This window comes from Peromyscus californicus, unplaced genomic scaffold, assembly GCF_007827085.1.
Source record: "Peromyscus californicus insignis strain IS unplaced genomic scaffold, ASM782708v3 Scaffold_20__1_contigs__length_68692818, whole genome shotgun sequence".
NCBI classification, from domain to species: Eukaryota; Metazoa; Chordata; class Mammalia; order Rodentia; family Cricetidae; genus Peromyscus; species Peromyscus californicus.
Genome location: NW_026294503.1, coordinates 12,556,954 through 12,577,037, shown reverse-complemented (window position 1 = coordinate 12,577,037; position 20,084 = coordinate 12,556,954).

Sequence of the window (20,084 nt, the reverse complement as noted above, 5' to 3'; positions counted from 1 at the left end):
GACTGAATGGCTGGTTTTGAGACTTAAATTCTCCAGAAAGAAGTACTTGTTGAGCAATTCCTAAGACTGAAATGCACCTGAATTTCCATGACATGAAACTTTTATAATTTGCTGATTTTAGGGAGCAGATGGCCATGGGGGCAATAGACATAAAAATTTGTATGAAACTTACCTGGCAATTTTTACCTAAGACCTTGTTTTAATATCCTCTTGCTTTGAAGAGACAGCATGACTATGGCAACACTTATGACATATTTCTAACATACAATGGCACAGGACATACAGAACCATTCCAAAAGGGAAGAAAGGGAGCATAGTGAGGAAATACTGGAATTAAACAAGTCTGAAAACCAGCAGGATAAATACCAAACTCTAAATCTCTATGTCTGATGTCAAAGCCCTCTTCAGATCTCCAACTCCTTTCAGCTATGTTGACTGCAACATACTTCTTTCTCTTATTTTGGCTCCACGGGCACTCCGCAGCTTTCCTTGGCAAGTATCCCACATCTTGAGGTCTCTAAGACAATCCAAGTATCACCTTCAGAGCTTCACACAATGGCTCTTCTAGGCCTCCATGCTGGGACTTCCCTGATACATGCCAGGCCTCAGTAGCTTTCCTTAGCTGAAGAGGAGATTCCATAACTCCCTTCTTGTAGTCTTCATTTGAAACCAAAACCACATAGCCAAAGCCACCAAGTTATTTTGCTTGCTAGGGCTAGAACATGGACCCATTGTTATTTATTAAGTGGTGCAATGTTATTTATTAAGCGGCACTGTTTACCATGCAAGAAAAGCCACAAGGCACAACAAAACTCACTATAAGAGTTTATTAAGGGAATAGAGAGGGGGTGTTCATAGGCCTATGAAATGGCTGTTCAGGAAGAGAGGGGAGGAATAGGTGGAACCTGCTTTTATAGGTTCCCCCTACACATGTGCATAGGGGCTTACTTAGCTACACCATGCATGTGCATAGATTACATGATCATGCAGCTCACAGATTACATAGGACATAAAGACCTAGGATGATGAAGCATCTTGCCTGGCTACTGGACAATGCACGTGTGGTCATGTAGCTAGGGGAATGGCTAGGAATTCTAACATTCCAGACTCTTTGTTTTTTTATTTTTTTATAAAAAATGGCTGGTGAACAGGATTGGAGGTGTCATGTCTCCCTAAAATGCTTCCACTGACTCGGTGGGCATTGGTTAGCTTTTGGTGGTAGGTAAGGGGGCTTTTGGAGTAGCCAGATATCCTGAGGTAGTGGATTGTTCTCTGCCACTTTGGGAATCATCCACCACCTTCTGCAGCTTTGGGTTCTGTGACTGTTTGGGTCTGACAAGGTGCTAGCGAGGCAGAAGAGGAAGTTTAGAAATAAAACTTAGCTTGGAGGGCTCGCTGAGGGGTCCCAGGGTGAGGAAGGGGGTCTTGGGACCAGGAAAGTTTGAATTATACTTATTGGAAGTGAATCTGACCTGTCCAAGTGGATTCAAGGTGGCTCTGAAGCTCGGAAGAATTTTTAAACATATTAAGAAGCCACAGGGAAGGTCATGTAGTTGGGGGTGTGGCTTGGAATTCTAACACCATGTTCAAATATATTTTAACCAGCTTTCTGGTTTTTTCGTGATTTCCTTCACTGCCTAGGCTTGGCTCTCCTGGAGCTAGTTATGTAGTCCAGGCTGGCCTTGAACTCAGAAATCTGCCTGCCTCTGCCTTTAGATTGCTGAGAACAGAGCCAGGTAACACCTAGCCTTAAGCTTTTTTAAAAATTCCTTTTAACAAGTTGGAAGCTTAGTTGGGTGGCGTTTTGCCCTGAGGTCACCACTCTGTTCAATTTAGCATCAGGCTTTCTTTAAATGTTTTTGAATTTTTTCAAAACAGGTCTTAGCTCTATTACACTTCCTGGTGTCCCTTTCTCTTCAAACTACATTTTATAGTTTTCCTTGATCAGCTTTCTCCTTTTCATTATAGATCTGCACAAGACTGGCCACTCATACCCAGGCAACAAAGACAATTACTAGGCTGTTTTGAAATCTCCTCTGCCAAAGCCATTAATCTAAAACTCTAATTTATCCTCTGGCAAACTTTTTTGACTAGGGTGAAAAGGAGACACATTTATCATCAAAATATCACAAGAATGCTCTGTAAGTCACAAGCTAACATTCTTCCCCTCTGAAACTCGACAGTTCAAATCACACTCAGTACCACTGTCTTCCATTCTCCTACTTGTGTGGTCCATTGAGGCCACCTTAAAGCTTCCAATTGTTTTCTGAGTCCAAAGTCCCCAATTGTTCCATATTCCTTCAAACAAAAGCATAGTCAGACCTATCACAGCAATATCCTAGTCCCTGGTACAAATTTCTGCCCTTGTCAAGTGTGTTATTGCTCTGAAGAGACACCATGACCACAGCAACTCTTACAGACCTATTTTCTGTTTTTTTTAATATACTTATGACAACTATTAGTTATATCAGAATGCTATCTTGCAGTTTTCATTACAGCCCAGCCATGGGCTGCGTCCGTCTCCACAAGGTTTAACTGCCACCTAGTAATAGGAGATCTTAATAAATAACTATATTACTCACAGAAATTTTAAAGTTATATGTCACACTAGTGGATCATGCATGTAATATCACAAATTTAACACCAAATATGTTTAAATTGTGTTATCATACACATACAAATATACAATATATTTTTTGGTATTTGGCAGGAAACATTGCACAGGCCCATCAGGGGCTGGCTCAATTTAGGCTGAGAGTCTTAATGCATTAGTGGGCTCTGAAAATACTTCTTTATTTTTATATAATTTATTTGTTTGTTTGTTTTGAATTATGGTTTTTGAGACAAGATTTCATGATGGTGCCTATTCTGGCTTTGAATTTTCAAGAATCCTGTCTCTCTCTCCCAAGTGCTGGTATTACAGGTATCTTCCATCATGTCTGGCTTTGATATCACCTCTAAGTAGCTGAAGTTACTATAAATATTACCTGTCAATTGATTTATCTGACACTTATTAAAGAACACTGTGGACATCACAGTAGGCACTGTGCTTTTACAATAGACAAATCCGTGTCCAACTGTGCAGTTTAGAGACAGCTGGTGAAAATTCCTGCTTTGTTGTTTGTTTGTTTGTTCAACCTGGCTTCAAGGAAGGTAAAAAATACTCATTTTACAAATTGGTACATGTAGTTATATTTAATCTCTTTTAGACCTCATAGATCCTGAAACAGTTGCTTTTGTAAACCAATAAACTATCTTTAGACAGAATCACTTGACTTAATTTATGTATTTGTTTTTTTAAATTATAATAATGTCACAGAAATAAGGTATGCACTCCTATGTGAATTGTTAAAATAGTTTAAATGAATAACTGTATTTGTACAATCATTTTATTCTGACAAAATGCTAGTGTATGTCCAAAACTAATTTATTTTTGTTAAATGGTTTCAATACTGAGAGGAAAGAAGAAATTGTGGTGTCTTTCCATTTACTGCTTTGTTCTTTATTTAATTAAAAAATGCCTGCTTACTATTGGAGATTGGCTTCCTGATGCAATGATGATAAGCACTTGATACTTTCTGAATTATGAATCAACATTTTTACTTACTTTGACAGTAGCCTAGCACTCAAAATATCTCAGCATACCATAGTACATTCAAGAAAATTGCAATATATAATACTGGGACTATTATATGGTGCTAACCTGTCTCAAAGGTACCCAAGACCATTTAAACAGAGACCTTTTAGCTGTGAAAATGGACATAGAATAATGGGAAAGGATGACAGAAATTTGTCTGTGCAGGCAGAATATCTGCTATTTTATTTTATCCTCTCTACAAAATTTGATGGATTAAAGTGCACACCCAGATACCCATCCCACTTCTGCTCATCTACGCCCAGATTTCTGGCTTGTGTGAATTTGAGTATAGCCAACCACACTGGAATAGAAGAGTTAGTCTGGCATGAAAATTTGGAACATCTAGAGCCAGGAAGAGTGAGGGCCAGCTGGACCCAAGGAGAAATTGGCATGAAACTGTGGTGGGATCAGTTCCCAAACCAGAAATGGGGCTAACCAGAAGGGAGGAGAACAAGTGGCCACATGGCTCGAAAGAGAGCCAGACATTCAGGATTCCCACATATCCAAATCAGCCCCATTCCCCAGTGATCCAGATATAAGAAACTTTGTTTTCATACACTGTAAAGACACTGCATTTACTATGAAGCCCTGAGCCAATTAAAAGTGCTGCCAGCTGAAATTTCACAATGAAACTTTCTTAGAAAAATACAAGCACATTTCTAGTCATGTATTATAGGGCAGATATCTGATTTGAAGGTAATGGGATCCTACTGAATACATAATGATAATATCAAATTACTATTATGGTCAAATAATTCAAATAATGATATTAAATAATTCTAATGAAATCATTCTGTTATTGATCTTATTTTAGAAATTCTGAGATGAGAACAGTAATGAATTTTAAGAAAATATTCTACTTTATCTTTCCCTTTATGTAGTCCAATAGGACACAACTCATTATTATTATTATTATTAATTATTGTTGTTGTTATTATTAGTGTGTGAATGTGTTAATGTGCAACACAGTACACATGTAGAGGCCAGAGGACAACTTTGTGGAGACAGTTCTTTACTTCAAACTTTATGTGTGTTGCAGGAATTGTACTCAAAGCTTACATTATTGTGTGACCAATGCTTTTGCCCTCTCAGGCATCTCACTGGCCTCTGAACTGTCTTATGATATCACCTATGGTATGAATCTCTCAATACTCTGTATTTTTTGTGAAATATCTATCTAGCATTATTTTCAACAATATTTATACCTATTCAAGTCTTTGTATTAAATAAGACATCTTTCCCTATGACAACATGATCATAATTTTACACTTTCATGTCTTTAATATGCTAGGTATGGGTCATCAACCAAGATATGAGGGTAACCTAGGCAGTCTTTCAAGAGGCTGACAGCTGAAGCTGTATACTGTACTCCATGGTTTTGGTGAACCTTCTTTCTCAGAAAAAACATGGGGAAAGATGATTAATGTCCCAAAACATGCAAGATTTCTCCCATGGCAACTTATATACCAAAGGCATGAACAGCCAGAATTTCATCTCAGAGGATTCTAAGATTCTAAACTTCAGATAACCAAACTCTTTTTAGATCAAGGTTGATTTACTTGACTATTAACCCTTGAAGGTAGCATTGGCTTGTATTTTTATCCACATTATTTGAAAGTATGCTTATCTGTTTATAGTAGAGAGAGAGAGAGAATGACTTATTTTAGTCATTGACTTCGTGTTTGTAAAAGTGTTAAATCCTTGAGAAAGCAGTACAACTTACAATTCAGTGGATGTTTTGTGCCCTTAATATAATGATCCCTCCTAGGAAAATCAGGGTACCTAAACTAGTTTAGGCCAATGTGGCAAAGACTAGAAGTTTAAAAAATAAATCTATGAATAGGCTTGCAGTTTTATCAATTTTCAGAGTGTCAGTTCTCATCATTGCTTGCTTCATTGTATTTTTCACATAGTTTCTGAATGCTTTTCAAGTACCTAATTGAGAATACCAGCACATTTATCCAACTACACCAGCAAATAATTCTAATTTCTCTTTGCTACAGTCTGCCAGGATTAACACCTCTACTCATGTCAAATTCTTTATTGTTGGTTGTGCAACATGCTCAGCATTGCTTAAGACCACTCTTCTCATACTGGTTGAGCATTCCTATAACATCTTCAGTTACACAATTTAGCATTAACGTGATTTATTAAGGTATAGATGGAGGGAAACACAATGTACAAAAGGAAACTCAAGACATGATGTAGGGCAGTATCACTCCTAAGCAACACCTTGGAGAATTATGGATCTGAAGTGGGTCCTCATTACTTTTGTTAATTGAAGAAATTGCTCAGAGTTTCCTTCATTTTCATCAATTATTTACTGGATAAAGCTTGTCCAGAAAATAAGCTAGATAATTTTGTGCATCATGGGATACCTTGAAGGGGTAAGTGTTAATGGATAGCTAATAACTGCTTTCTTGGTACATGGAAAAATAAATCTTCCACTGAAAGAAAAATCTAGCAAGTAAATCATTGTCTACAGAGGCTTGAAGTGTTGAAAGCAGCCTTCCACTCTACTTTATGCGGCTTGGAGCTTGTAGTTATTTGTCTCAGTGATACGATGAATACTGAAAGATGTTCATGAGTATTTTTATTTTCAGAAATATCTATGAGAGTTCTAGCTCTTTATAATCTAAACAGTATTTGTATGATAACTTTCTTTGCTTCTTTTATTGCTACTAGAGGGTAAAGGCAAATGATAATACTAACCATTTAATATATTTGAATATACTTTGATGACTTTCCAAGTTTACCTTTTGTGATTTTTTTTCTGTTCATCCTCCACCCACTTTTCTAATGAGATTTACCTCTAATTTTCTATTTATGTTTAGAAAATAACCATCTCTCAGTTACAGGTACAACTAACAACTTCTCTACCATGTCATTCATCTCGCCATTGAAATGTTTAATTTTAGTATAGACTAATCCATAGAGCAGTGACCATGCGAGTTTTACTTTGCAATCTTTTCAACCCAAAGTCATGAACATAGCACTTTTATTTTCTCGCTTGCTATATATTACATTTAGAATAATTTACATTTAAAGTCTGCATTTATATATGCTGCCAAAAGTGGTCATCCTATATTTCATAGAAACCAATTCATTTAATCTTAATTGTGAAATAACAAACACTCATATATATTTTGTAGATTTTTAAAATCTCTTTATGATACTTTGAATGTGAATGCTCCCCCCTCATAGGTTCATATGCTCGAATGCATACTCCGATTAATGGAACTGTTTGGAAAGCACTATGAGGTGTTGCCTTGTTGGAGGAAGTGTGTCACTGGAATTTGACTTTGAAGTTTTAAAGGCCTTAGCCAGGCCCAGTCTCTTTCTCTCTCTCCCTGCATCTTGCCATTCAGGTGTAATTTTTCAGCTCCTGTTCCTGCGTGCCTGTCTGCCTGTCTTCCAACCTGCCTGCCCTCCTGCCTGCCTGCTTGCCCACCACACTCCCTCCCATGAAGAGCATGAATTAATACTCAGAAACTGTTAGGAAGCCCTAATTAAGTGAGTTCTTTTTAAAAGTGCCTTAGTCATGGTATTTTCACATAAATAGAACATTTGTATTTTCACACAAATAGAACAGTAACTAAAATATATATTTAAGCTTTTCTTTTTATTCTTTAATTTTTACGATTTGATACATTTTCTAATTCATTTGATGAACAGTGACTTTTTAAATGTCTGCTTAGTTTTTAGTGTGAGTGTGCTTGAAGAGGACAGAGGAAATCTTGAGGAAGTTGATTCTCTTCTATGACCTTATAGGACCGGGTGGCAACCCTCTTTAGCTGCTGAGATATCTCCCTGACCTCCATGTTTTTTTAAACATTTGAGGAAATTGATAGATATATGGGTGGGTGGATAGATAGAGTTACTGTTGACTTTTATAACTTAACTTCTGCATATACTACTTCCTTAATGGATATAATTGTTATACCCATTTCAGAGTACCAAAATATATCAAATAATATAATTTATAGAGTATATTGAATTAGCTTAAAACATAAAGAAAGCCTAATAAAAGTCACTTGTCTTATCATCACTGTAATTATTACTAATTATTTTATCACTGACATTATTCTTAGGTAATTTGTAAAGATAACTAATGTTTTTTAATAAAAAAATTCTTAATAAAAAACTGGTCTCTTATAACAACTAAACACACAATTTCAATCTGAAATTCTAGATGAATTTTAAAGGAATTTAAAGAACACCATAGCAAATGTTTTCTACTAAAATGAGTGCTTTTCGTTGGAAGATACAATATTTAAAAACAAAAAACAAAACGTGTACAGAGCTTTTTAAGCTAGGACTCTGACTTGAACCTTTTAAGTGAATAAGGGCCTGGAAGAAGATAAAGTTCTAGGCAGAACTCCACACAGGGAACATAGGGGCAGATAGAATAACAAATTTCAATGTGCTCTCTTTACATACCATCTGCTGATCCAATCAACCTCATCTATTTTCTATTGATCAAATAAAGGATAACTTCAGAAGAATGAATTAAAACCTGGAGATACATTTAAAATGAATATGTCTAGGCTCTATCTCAGAGTTACTAAAACTGAATTTCTGAGACTAATGCTCAAGATATTACATTGTGTGGATCTTTTAAATCATATTGTTGTCATAAGAATTGATGACAAAAGAGAGAATTAAATAATGGAGTTTCTTTTTCAATGATTTTATCCAATTGTTTTTGCTCCATTCACTTTTTCACATACAAAATACTTAATACAAATACTTCTACAACAAATTTAACCCTGACCTCACTATGGAGTACTATTCGGTGAGTCATATAAAGACATCTCATACAAGAGAGTTTGACAACCTATGTAACAGTGCTGCCCTACAGAACATGGGCTAACAGCTAGAAGACATTTTTTTATAGATGCCAAGAAGATTTTATAGCTCATATACAGCACAGTATTGTCTTACTGGAAAAGTATGCTCCTGGTTGTACAGTAACTCCTAGATAGCACAGACTACTTCTAAGAGTGACTGACTCCCAGCAACAATGTCTTGTATATGTCTCATAGTGATTCACAGTTAACTACTGTGCAACAATCAGTTTGGCATCATAGCAAAAAGTTCAATGTATCATAGATCCTTACTAAAATGATAGGATTGTATTTGTTTATGACCATTTATAGACAGAAGCAAATATTTAACTTCTAATGTGAGACTTCCTCTGTTACCTGTGGGAGCCCGTTCTCGGGTTCCTCGTGGCTTTACCCAGCAGGTCCGCATAGAGGATGATTAGACCACGGGCCTGAGTGCAGGTGTCTGAGATGGTCTGGACTTGGCTGTGCTGGGGGAGGAGGTCTTTTGCTCCACCCCTTGGCGTCTCTATAAAAACCCTGGGGCAGAGACAGTCGGGGCCCGTTGGAATAGGTTCCAGGCCCTCCCGAGGCTATCCTTTGTTTTCTATCTGTTTATCTCCACAAGATTCTCTGCAATAAATCCTTCTATCTAATATTTCCTGCTGCTTGAACTCAAGAAAACTCTGGGGAACTGTGGGGGTGGTTGGATAAACGCCCCACAGTTACCTAAATCATTTTAAATATGTGGTTATTGTGCTTTCTTAAAATATATTTGCTTTAATTAAGCATATTTACGTAGCATTTAGTAAGATAGCAATTTTAGCATTCCCCCTTGAGTCTAAACTTATAGACATCTGGTCTCTGTCCTTTTTCAAGTTATAACAAGTCACAGTGCATCATTCTTTATGATATGGTAAAATTACATAATCCCAAATAACTCTTTCATATAGTACAGGAATATAATCATACAATTCAAACCTACTAGCATGTTTTAGCTCACTAGTTCAGCAAATAAACTGGGTGTTATAAAGATTTGGACTTATAGGTACACCTTAATGAAGTGTGACTACAAAGATTGCTATTTTCTGGCTAATTTCATGGCCAAAACATAAAATTTTAAAAATGTTTTTAAAAATTGAAAAATACTGTATATAGTTTATGGATACATTTTTCTTAATGCTTTAGAACTGTTTTCAGAATGGAGGTTAAAAAATAGAGGAGGAAGATGATAGAATATTTTTGTATGTATTTTAATAAAAGGACAGAAGGAAAGATCAGTTTATTATGAGACTTATGAAGACCCAAGAGTATAATAAAAATGATAATGTACTTTATTTTTGGTCAGATTATTATGTTTTTCTGTTTAAGCTAATTTTTCCAGAGCTCAAATTAATCACAATTTACTTATTTCTTTAAAACTGGAAATTTCTTGTAATTTACTAGGAAAAAATACTAATTGGATGCAAAATTGACAGGTAAATACATAGAAAGTTTATATTTCTTGTACTTCATTACAAATATAAAGACCGATCACAGAACTACCTACTATTATATTTAAATTCCTATTCTTAGATACATTTCAAGAAATAATATAAAGAAAATAAAGACAAAAATAATATTTCCAACTTTGCTTCTTGGTTTATTTCAAACACTAGTGTCTTCTAAGTGCATTTATATTGCAAATGACAAGAATTCACTCTTTACTGTAGGCATGTAATATTCTTTTGTGCATCTGTAACCACATTTTCTAAATGCATTTATCCAACTCTAGACACTTTTATCAAAGAGAGATAGTGGCATATATTAATGAGCCACACTTTATTTTTACAATGTATATATTTAAAAGATCATGTATCATATGATAAATACATCTAATTTGTATTCTGGTTTTAAAAATTGTTTGATTAATTAGTTAATTTAAGACACTGTCAACATTTTCTCTAAGTGAACAAATGTTAAAAATGAACCACTGAGATAATGATGAAAGTTGATGTTAATGATTGCTACACACAATGCTCACTAGCAAATGTATGAGTCATTACCTTGAGGTAAAACCACAGTAGTATAGAAGATTTTTTTAAAGTATGTATAATAAAAATATTAAAAAATTCAAATTCAAATATTCAAATTCAAATTTGGAATGGAAGGCTTCTGCTACCTAACTGTCAACAATTTAGACTTTATGAAAACATACATATTTATGCCTATTTTTTTTTAATTCAGAAAACCAGTTAGTAATACAGTAACAGAGTTCCTTACAAAATGGCAAAATGGTTCAAAGATTTAGTCCTCAGTTTTTGCTAATTTAATTATATAACATTAATAAGTACAGGGAGCTAAGAATGAACAGGCAATGTAGGGAAAAGAAACAAAGACTTCATCTGACAGAATCTCATTTCTCTCTGCATTCCACAAATGGAACTCTATGCATCTAAAAAAAGTCTGTGATCTTAGTATCTCTTTTTGAACTATACACTCAAAGGCAGAACAAAGTGTGTGTTTCATGTGCCAATAAAGTTCTCACTTGAAATGAGGTCCTCTGCTCTAAATGATCCTCTGTTCTTCACCTCTTTCAAGAGAGAAGCAAATAAAGTTCATAGTTGAATTCCCTATTGCAGTGTTAGAATCCCAGGTCATTTTGTCCAAGAAAATAATTGGCAAAAATAAAAGCAAAAACATAAAAGAGAGAACAAAATTATAGAAGTATGATATAGTTCTAAAGAATCAACATGATCTGAAATCTTAATTTATCTGATTAGTGCTGAAACCATTCGTAGTCACATGGGTGATTGTGCAATGTAAATGAAATTTAGATTTTTTTTAAATCCTTTAGGCAATTCTTTTTACAGAGTATGGAATAAAAATATAAAATTAATTTTTTCCTTTTTACTTTTTGAGGGTATTTAGACCATTCTAAATTTCAAGTCAACTTCCACAGATAAACTCTTACTCTGTGATTTCTGTCTAGAAAGGAAGCAGAAGAAGGGATAAGAAAATCACAGCCAGTAACCTTAAGACAGGAATTTGAAATCTTATAGAGTGGAATGCAGCAGAGTTTCTACATTCTTTTCTTGAACACTTATTTAGTAATTTGTATAACAGGTTGTTGAGGGCAATTAAAACCAAAGAAATAAAAAGCTAATTAATCTAGAACAACTTTTAGAATTTTAAAATTAATTGGAATCACAATTTGATACTTTTTCTTCACGATTAGCAATGAGGCAGTAACTTTTAACATACTACCAGTTATGCAGTTATTAAAATAACTATGGAAATTAAGCAAACCTGAGTTTCAAGTACTATCTTGAGGAAAATGTTTCTTGAATGGAAACTAGACTTCCTTTGTGCACATCTCCAGTAATCTATTTAGCACATGTAATAAAATCCAATGAATCAGAGTTGACGACCTAACATACCTTGGAAGAAGCAGAATTACAAATAGTATGCAAAGGCGAGCAGCTGTTGCTCCAAATTGCACTTCTGTAAAATGTGATAATGCAGACCCTTTTATTTTCTGACATCCATTAAATAAAAGAAAGTTCCCCCAAGTGAGAGGTGCCTGCCAACAAAATATGCCCCAAACAGTGCTACATTCTCTGGTGCCTTTTCTGCTGTGTCAGGGTCCATATGGGAATAACCTAAAAATGGCTTCCATGAATCTTTTCCTTTGTTCACATTTTGCAAATCTTGTTCTGTTTGATCTTTTTCTGTCTTGGTTCAATGAAGTTATTTGATAGGTCTGCAATTTGTTCTTACAGGAATATCTAAAGGTGTCGTCTATGTACTTTTGTCATAATGTCCCAGAATCTGTCACCTAAAATAGATGAACAGCAGTTGGCTTCCCTGACTGTGGAGCTCACTTCGCATTCTGTCTCAAGAAAAGTTGAGACGATAATAAATAAGAGGATGTTTTGTAGTTCCTAGGGAAATTAAGATAAATTAGTGGTGATGTTGAGAAGAGGTTACAATTACTACTATACTCCATAACACAAAGGTTAATTCCAGATAAGATGTAGTTATATTTCTCATATGCTGGAAGAAAAAAATTGACTGTTTACTCATAATAAATAAGTCATATTAATGAGGCAAAATTTGGGAAATGGAAACAAATTCTTTGAAATTCCTTGAGTTAGAAGCCTTAAACAGTTGATTTTTTTCTTGTAGTGGTAGGCTATTTAGTTTTCCATTTATTTATTGTTTGTGCACACACTCACAACCATATGCCATGGAACATATGTGGAGTCAGACAATAACTTGCATAGAGTCAGCTTTCACCTTCCACCCCTGGGTAGCAGGGATGGAACTCAGGTCTTCTGGGTTGGCAACAAGTGTTTGCTCTTACACACTAAGCCATTTTCCTGCACTTGTTTATCTATTTGTATCTAAGCATGGACTCACTAACCATTCCAGGTACACAGAAGCCTGCACCTCTTTCTGGCCTCTGTTGACACCTGTCCCCATGTGCTTATATGCACACACACACACACACACACACACACACACACACACACACACACAGATATATACACAAACACAAAGTAAAATAAAATAAATCTTCATTTTCAAAGTTACAATTTGAAACTTTCCAGTAGTAGGTTTCCATATGGTTTTTCATAAACTTTTCTTTAGAGTTAGCACTTTCTTCTACCTCCTATGTTTCCCCATACTTCTGTGCCCCTCCCTTCTTAAGCCATTTCATGCCCCACTATTCACTTATCTACTTTATTTTGACTGTATTCAACTACTCACTTCCTTTAACATATTGCTCCTCACAAGGCTGCTCCATATTTCCTGGCTTCCACTTGTTCCCTAAGTAAAATTTACAAAACAAAAGATGTGAAGTTAGGTTCTGCACATTCAAGAGAACATGAGACTTTTACCATTCTGAACCCAGGTTACCTCAGTCAGTATAATTTTTCCCAGTTTTATCCATTTATCTGCAAACTTCAACATCTTGATTTGTATTTCTCAGTAACATTCCTTTGTGTATATATACCACATTTTTCTTACACATTCCTCTGTTAGTGGACGAATAGATTTCATTTCCTGGCTGTGGATAATAGAACAGCAATGACTATGGATGTGAAAGTATCTCTGTAATAGGATAACAAGTCTTTTGGGCAAATGTGAAGGAGTGTTATAGCTAGATCACATGGCAGCTTTACTTTACATAAGTATGATTTTTTAGGGAAAGGCATTTAAAATCCACTATTGACCCTTTTCAAGAATACAGTTTACTTATAAAAGCATAGATAACAAAAAGAAAAATAGACAGGTGGAACTACATCAAAGTAAAAAATTTTAGCACATAAAAAGAAATAATCAGCTAATAAGGAGACCAGTTATAAAATGACTGAAACATTGATAAACTATATCCAACTGGACTTTAAAAACAAAACATACTGGGAATACAAACAACTCAAGAAAAATTAAAAATTCTGAGTTAAGTGTCTATTGAGTGGCAAGCATACCTAATCAGTATATTTAGTTTTCATATATTCACATTTTACACATGAGAAAACTAACTTTTTAATAATGGATTCCAAATTTATGTTGCCATAATTTATAAATAAGGAATATGAAATAGATATACTAATATAACTCATAAATTATTGATTAAATATAATTTTTTTAGGCTAAGGAGGTAGTCCAGTGGGTAAAGTGCTTGCTGTACAAGTGTAAGGAATTGCCTTAAAATCCCCAACACCTACGTCAAACCCGAGCATGGCAGTCTGTGCCTGTAATCCCAGTACTGAGGAGGTGGAAACACGAGGAGATATTGAGCCTTCTGGATCCAGGCTAGCAAATTAGTGAGCTCCAGGTTCAGTGAGAGACTGCTCCAAAAAATATGGCGGAAGGTGTTAGAGGAAGACACAGGTTGATCTATGACTGCCATAGGAAGAAGCATGTATTTGTGCAAATACACGTGAAAGAATAGTATGTACTCCAAATTATGAAAATAAAAATGTAAGGATGAAAACTTAGAATCCTTAAAAGTATGATGGAAGTAGATGGAGAATCTGGATTCTGTTCTCACCCCCCAGAGAAAGAGTTTTTGTATCTTGCTCTTGTTTGCTGTCTTCTATGGCTTCTTTGCTTTTCACAGTTGGGATTATTTGATGCACATCTTCAGAATGCACTATTAGTTGAGATCCTCCTAAGAAAGCATCATTAGGTTGTGGTGGTATTGTGTTCCTCAAAATATTGTGTACCCTAATAAACTTACCTGGGGTCAGAGAACAGAAAAGCCACTAGATACTTAGGATAGGCTGTGGTAGCACACGCCTTTAATCCTAGCATTCCAGAGGCAGAAATCCATCTGTTCTAGGATACAGTCAAGAATGGTGACTCACGCCTTTAATCCAGAAATCGAGCCTTTAATCCCAGGGAGTGATGGTAGAAGGCAGAAAGGTATATGAGGCGTGAGGACCAGAAACTAGAAGCATTTGTCTGGTTAAGCTTTCAGGCTTTCTAGCAGCAGTTCAGCTGAGATCCATTTGGATGAGGACTCAGAAGCTTCCAGTCTGAGGAAACAGGATCAGCTGAGAAGTTGGCCAGGTGAGGTTAGCTGTGGCTTGTTCTGTTTCTCTGATCTTCCAGAGTTCACCCCAATAACTGGCCTCGGGTTTGATTTTTATTAATAAGACCTTCTAAGATTCCTGCTACATTAGGTAGAGTCAAATGTGTACTTATTTCTCCAGAAAATCTATTATCTTTACTGTGTCCTAAGTGTCCCTTTCAATATGATTCACTGTTGGTTAATAGGTCAACTGCTGTGTCCTTAAGAATGCCTGTTGAGTGTTCTCCTATTTAGTAACGAAGTTCTTTCTTCCTCCTCACACACCAATGTGTTGCTTTGAATATTTTCACTTTGGATCTCTAATTTTTTAGTCTAACTGCAGAGACAAGATTTATATAAATCATGTTATACAGCAATTCTACGGCCAATTGCTTCAGACTCTGAGTTACAAATGCCTGGAGATGTTGTCACTGAGTTTCTTCTCTATGTCTGTGACATGTGTTAGGCAAAGAATTACTAGGTTTAGTGCATGTGCCCTGTGGTGTTACTGGTAAAGCATTTTCTGTTATCTAATAAAACCTACTTCTTTTTCTGGACTGTGCTTTTGCCTAACAGACTTTAATCTCCCAATGCCAGCCTCTATTTCTCATCTTCACTCATTCTACTGCATCTAATAGATTGTTTTCTCTACCACATATCAAACACCCCATCTTCTCCCAAGAAGTCACTATACTCACAATGCTTAGGCTATGCTTTTCAGCTTCAAAGTTTGGCTCAAGGCTTTCAGAGTTGTAACAAAGTGTATGAGAGAGGGTTGAGGCATAAGGGTTGCTATATACTTACTAACACTCTGATTTTTAGAACCACATTCAAAAATGTATAGTTACTTCTCTATTGCTGTGAAAGAAACAGTTTCTTGGGGCTTACTTACAGTTTCAGAGGGTTTGTCCACTGCAACCACCATGATGGGGGGTATGGCAGCAGGCAGGCAGGCATGGCTCTAGAAAGCAGCTGATTGATTACATATTGAAACAACAACCATGATGCAGAATGAGAGACAGCTAACTGGGAATGGCATAGGCTTTTGAAACTGCCAAGACCACCTCCTCAAGCATGACCACACCACCTAACCCTTCCCAAACAGTCCCACCAACTGGGAAAGAAACGTGCTAATTTATTAAGGGATTTTAAAGTAACTGTAAAAAAATCAAAATAAAATCTTAAAATAAAAATATTTATATTAAGTTATATTTTTTCTTTTTCATAGTCCACACAAATATAGTTACTGTAGTCCCAGAAAACTATGTCGTCTTGCTAGATATATTACTTTTATCTTTCAGATAACATGAGAATGTGTATTTCTCATTACATCATCATGAGACCTTATATATTAGAGAAATTGATATATTAGAGAGCATGATGGTACGATTTTGTCAACTTAACACAAACCAAGATATAGCTGGAAAGAAGGAATCTCAACTGAGGTATTGCCTCCATCAGATTGACTTGTAGGTAAGAGTGTAGGCCCCCTTTTTTATTTGATTAATGATTGATGTGTGAGGGTCCTGCCCGCTGTGAGTGGTATCCCTGAGCAGGTGGTTCTAGGTTGAATAAGAAAGCAAGGGGAGTAAGTGGTGGAGAGCAAGCCAATCAGCAATGTTCCTCCAGTTTCCCCATGTTTCCTGCCTCTTCTGCTTATGAACCTGCCCAGGCTTTCCTTAGTGAAGAACTGTGATTGGGACCAGTAAGCTAAAGAGACCCTTTCTTACACAAGTTTCTTTTGGTTGTGATTTTTATAACAGCAATAGGAAGCCAAATAAGACATATAATGGAGGAATTAATTCACATATTTAAAGTTTCATATTTATTTAATTGATCTTCCTTCTAGCGTCATTGACTCCAACCTATCAATATTTTAATCTGTATTCTCAATTTAACTTCGCATTCACTAATATATCCCTTAAACGAATCTAATTCACAAATCAGATTCAAAACAACTGAGTTTTCACTGAGCCTGCCTTAAGCATTCCTTCTTCATTATCATAGCTACTTTACATGCTATCACTAAAAATTTCTCAAAGTCGAACTCAGTCATTTAGTATTTCTTGATTTATGTGGGCCATAGTGAAAATGTGATGAGTAGAATATATATTTTTCTCTCTCTCTCTTCTCTCTCTCTTTCTTTCTCTCTCTCTGTCTCTCTCTTCCCATATATATATATATATATATATATATATATATATATATATATATATATATATATAACACATACAATATTCTACTCCATAATTTATATATACACATATATAGAGAGAAAATATTTCACTACAAAATATATATTTGCTAAAGTATAAACACATGTGTGTTTTCTTGAAACATATATGGAACATTTAGCTTGTACTCCTTAAGTACTGTGTTCTACATATTAAGATATTGTCTTGTCACATGCCACATAATTATGAGTGTATTGGGTAATGATCAAAAATTACCCAAATTTCAAGTTCTGAAACTAATTTGGACTTATCACTTCTCCCTCCTGTGCAACAACTCTGAGTATAAAATTCGAGTGTTGGCACTTACATGACTCACTGTATGAGAGAGGGTTGGAGCACAGGAGTTATGTCCAATTAACTATCTGATTTGATATCCATATCTGCTTCTGGTTTGTTGTGTTTCTAGCCATTCAATTAACTCAGGTTTATTTAAATTTGACAATAAGGATGAAAATATATTTTAATATTAGCAAAGAAGCAAGGAACATATTTTAAAATCATCTGGGAGTTATTAGAAGATTCTAATATGCTAGATAGAAACTTTAGATAACCATGTGGGTTTTGGATTTTAGTCTATTTATATGGTATGTTATATTTATCCATTCATATGTTTCAAATCACCCCTGCATCTCTCTGATGAAGCCTACTTGACTATGATGGATGACTTTTTTGATGTACTTTTGGATTTTTGTTTCTAAGTATTTTACTGAGAATTTTGCCTTCTATGTTCATAGGACAGTTTGTTTCTAATTCTTAGTGTTTGCCAGATCTTTATGTGGCTCAAGTGTCTAGGTAACTGTGGACTCATAAAACAAATTGGGCAATGTTCTTTCTGTTTCTATTTTATGTAACAATTTGAGGAGTATTGCCATTAACCCTTCTTTAACAGTCTGGTAGAATTCTATGCTAAAACCATGTGACCCTGGGCATTTTTTTTATAGAATTATAATTAGTGTTTCTCTTTCACTAGGGGTTATGGTTGTGTTTAAATTGCTTATTTGATCTTGATTTAATTTTGGTAAGTGTTATTTATTGAGAAAACTCTCCATATTTTCAGAGTTGCAAGTTTGGTGCCAAGTAGGTATTCAAAGAACATCTTATGATTCAGTGGATTTCACTGTTGTCAATGGCTATGTCCCCATTTTAATCTCTAATTTTGTTAATTAGGATATTCTCCCTCTGCCCTTTAATTAATTTGTATAAGAGTTGTCAATCTTATCTATTTTCTCAAGGAACCGACTCTATTTTCCTGACTTTTTAAATTTTTTGTTTGTTTATTGATTTCAGCCCTGGGTTTGTTTCTTGCCATCTACTCCTTTGGGGTGTGATTTCTTCTGTTTAGAAGCTTTAAATTTCCAGTATGAAATCTCTCCAAATCTTTTGTAGATATTAAGTGCTATGAATTTGTTTATTAGAATTGCTTTCATTGTATCCCACAATGTTTGAGTATGTTGTGTATTCATTTTCAATCAATTCAAGATCGTCTCAATTTATTTCTTAATTTCTGTCTCGACTAATTTCATTTCAGTAGAGAGTTGTTGAGTTTCCATGAGTTGGTAAGCTTTCTGCTGTTTCTGGTATTGTTGATATCTAGACTTATTCCTTTATTGATCAAATAGAATGCAGGGTGCTATTTCAATTTCCTTATATCTGTTTACACTTTCTCCTATCATTTCTTCAATTTCTAAGATCCTCTCTTCCATCTCTTACATTCTGCTAGTGAAGCTTACCTCTGAGGTTCCTGTTTAAGTTTTTAGTTTTTATTTTCATTTCCAGAACTCCTTCAGTTTGGGTTTTCTTTAGTGATTATATTTCCACTTTAAGATCTTCAACTGTTTTATTCCTTTCCTTCCACTCTTTGCTTGTGTTTTTATAAATTTCATTGTGGAATTTATTCATTCTCTTTATAGACATCTATAATATTCAAAAAAGTTGTTTCAAAGTCTGTTTTTTTTGAGCTTCAGCTACATTGGAATACTTAGAACCTGCTGTGGTAGGGTTACTGGGCTCTGGTGGAGACATACAGCCTTTCTGTTATTGATTGTGTCTCACGGTGCTTTCTAGACATCTGGGTTTGTGATCATTGTAATTCTAGGATCTGATACCTGTTCTTGTCTTTTTTGGGTGGATGTTTTGTTTCTTGGTTTCTGTTACCCTCTCTGCTTCTTGTGTGGGATGGGTGGTGGTGGTGGTGGTGATGTGGCTGTGTTTTACCTAGCTGGGGGTTCCTCTAGAATCCTGTTAGGTCAGGCCACTGGGGTTTCCCTTAAAATGTGTTTCTAGATATTGTTGACTGACACTTAGAAATGGAGATGGGATCCAACTTGGAGAAAAAGAAGATGTTATACTTGATTGCACCTAGTCCCCTGGCAATGAACACAAATGAGAAAGAGACACCAGGTAGTTGCTATAGAGCTGAGGATGCGACTAGAGGATCGTATACGGACTAGAGGCTGGTGAAGGAAGATTTGTAGCTTGTCTACTTGCTTTTTTGGCCTACTTGCTTCTCTGAAAGTTGTGGCAGGTAGGTTTCCAGGGAATGCCTATTGGGTTTGAGGAATGGGATAGCAGGAAAAATGAGAAGGAAATTTGGAGTTTTGATCGTTTGAAAGAAAATGCTCCCCTAAAGGTGTAGCCCAGATTGTTAGAAGATCTTATTAATAAAAACAAACCCAGAGCCAGGTATTGGGGTGAACACTGAAAGATCAGAGAGACAGAACAGGCCACAGCTAACCTCATTTTGCCAACTTCTCAGCTGATCCTGTTTCCTCAAACTGGAAGCCTCTGTGTCCTCATCAGGAATGAATCGCAGCTGAACTGCTGCT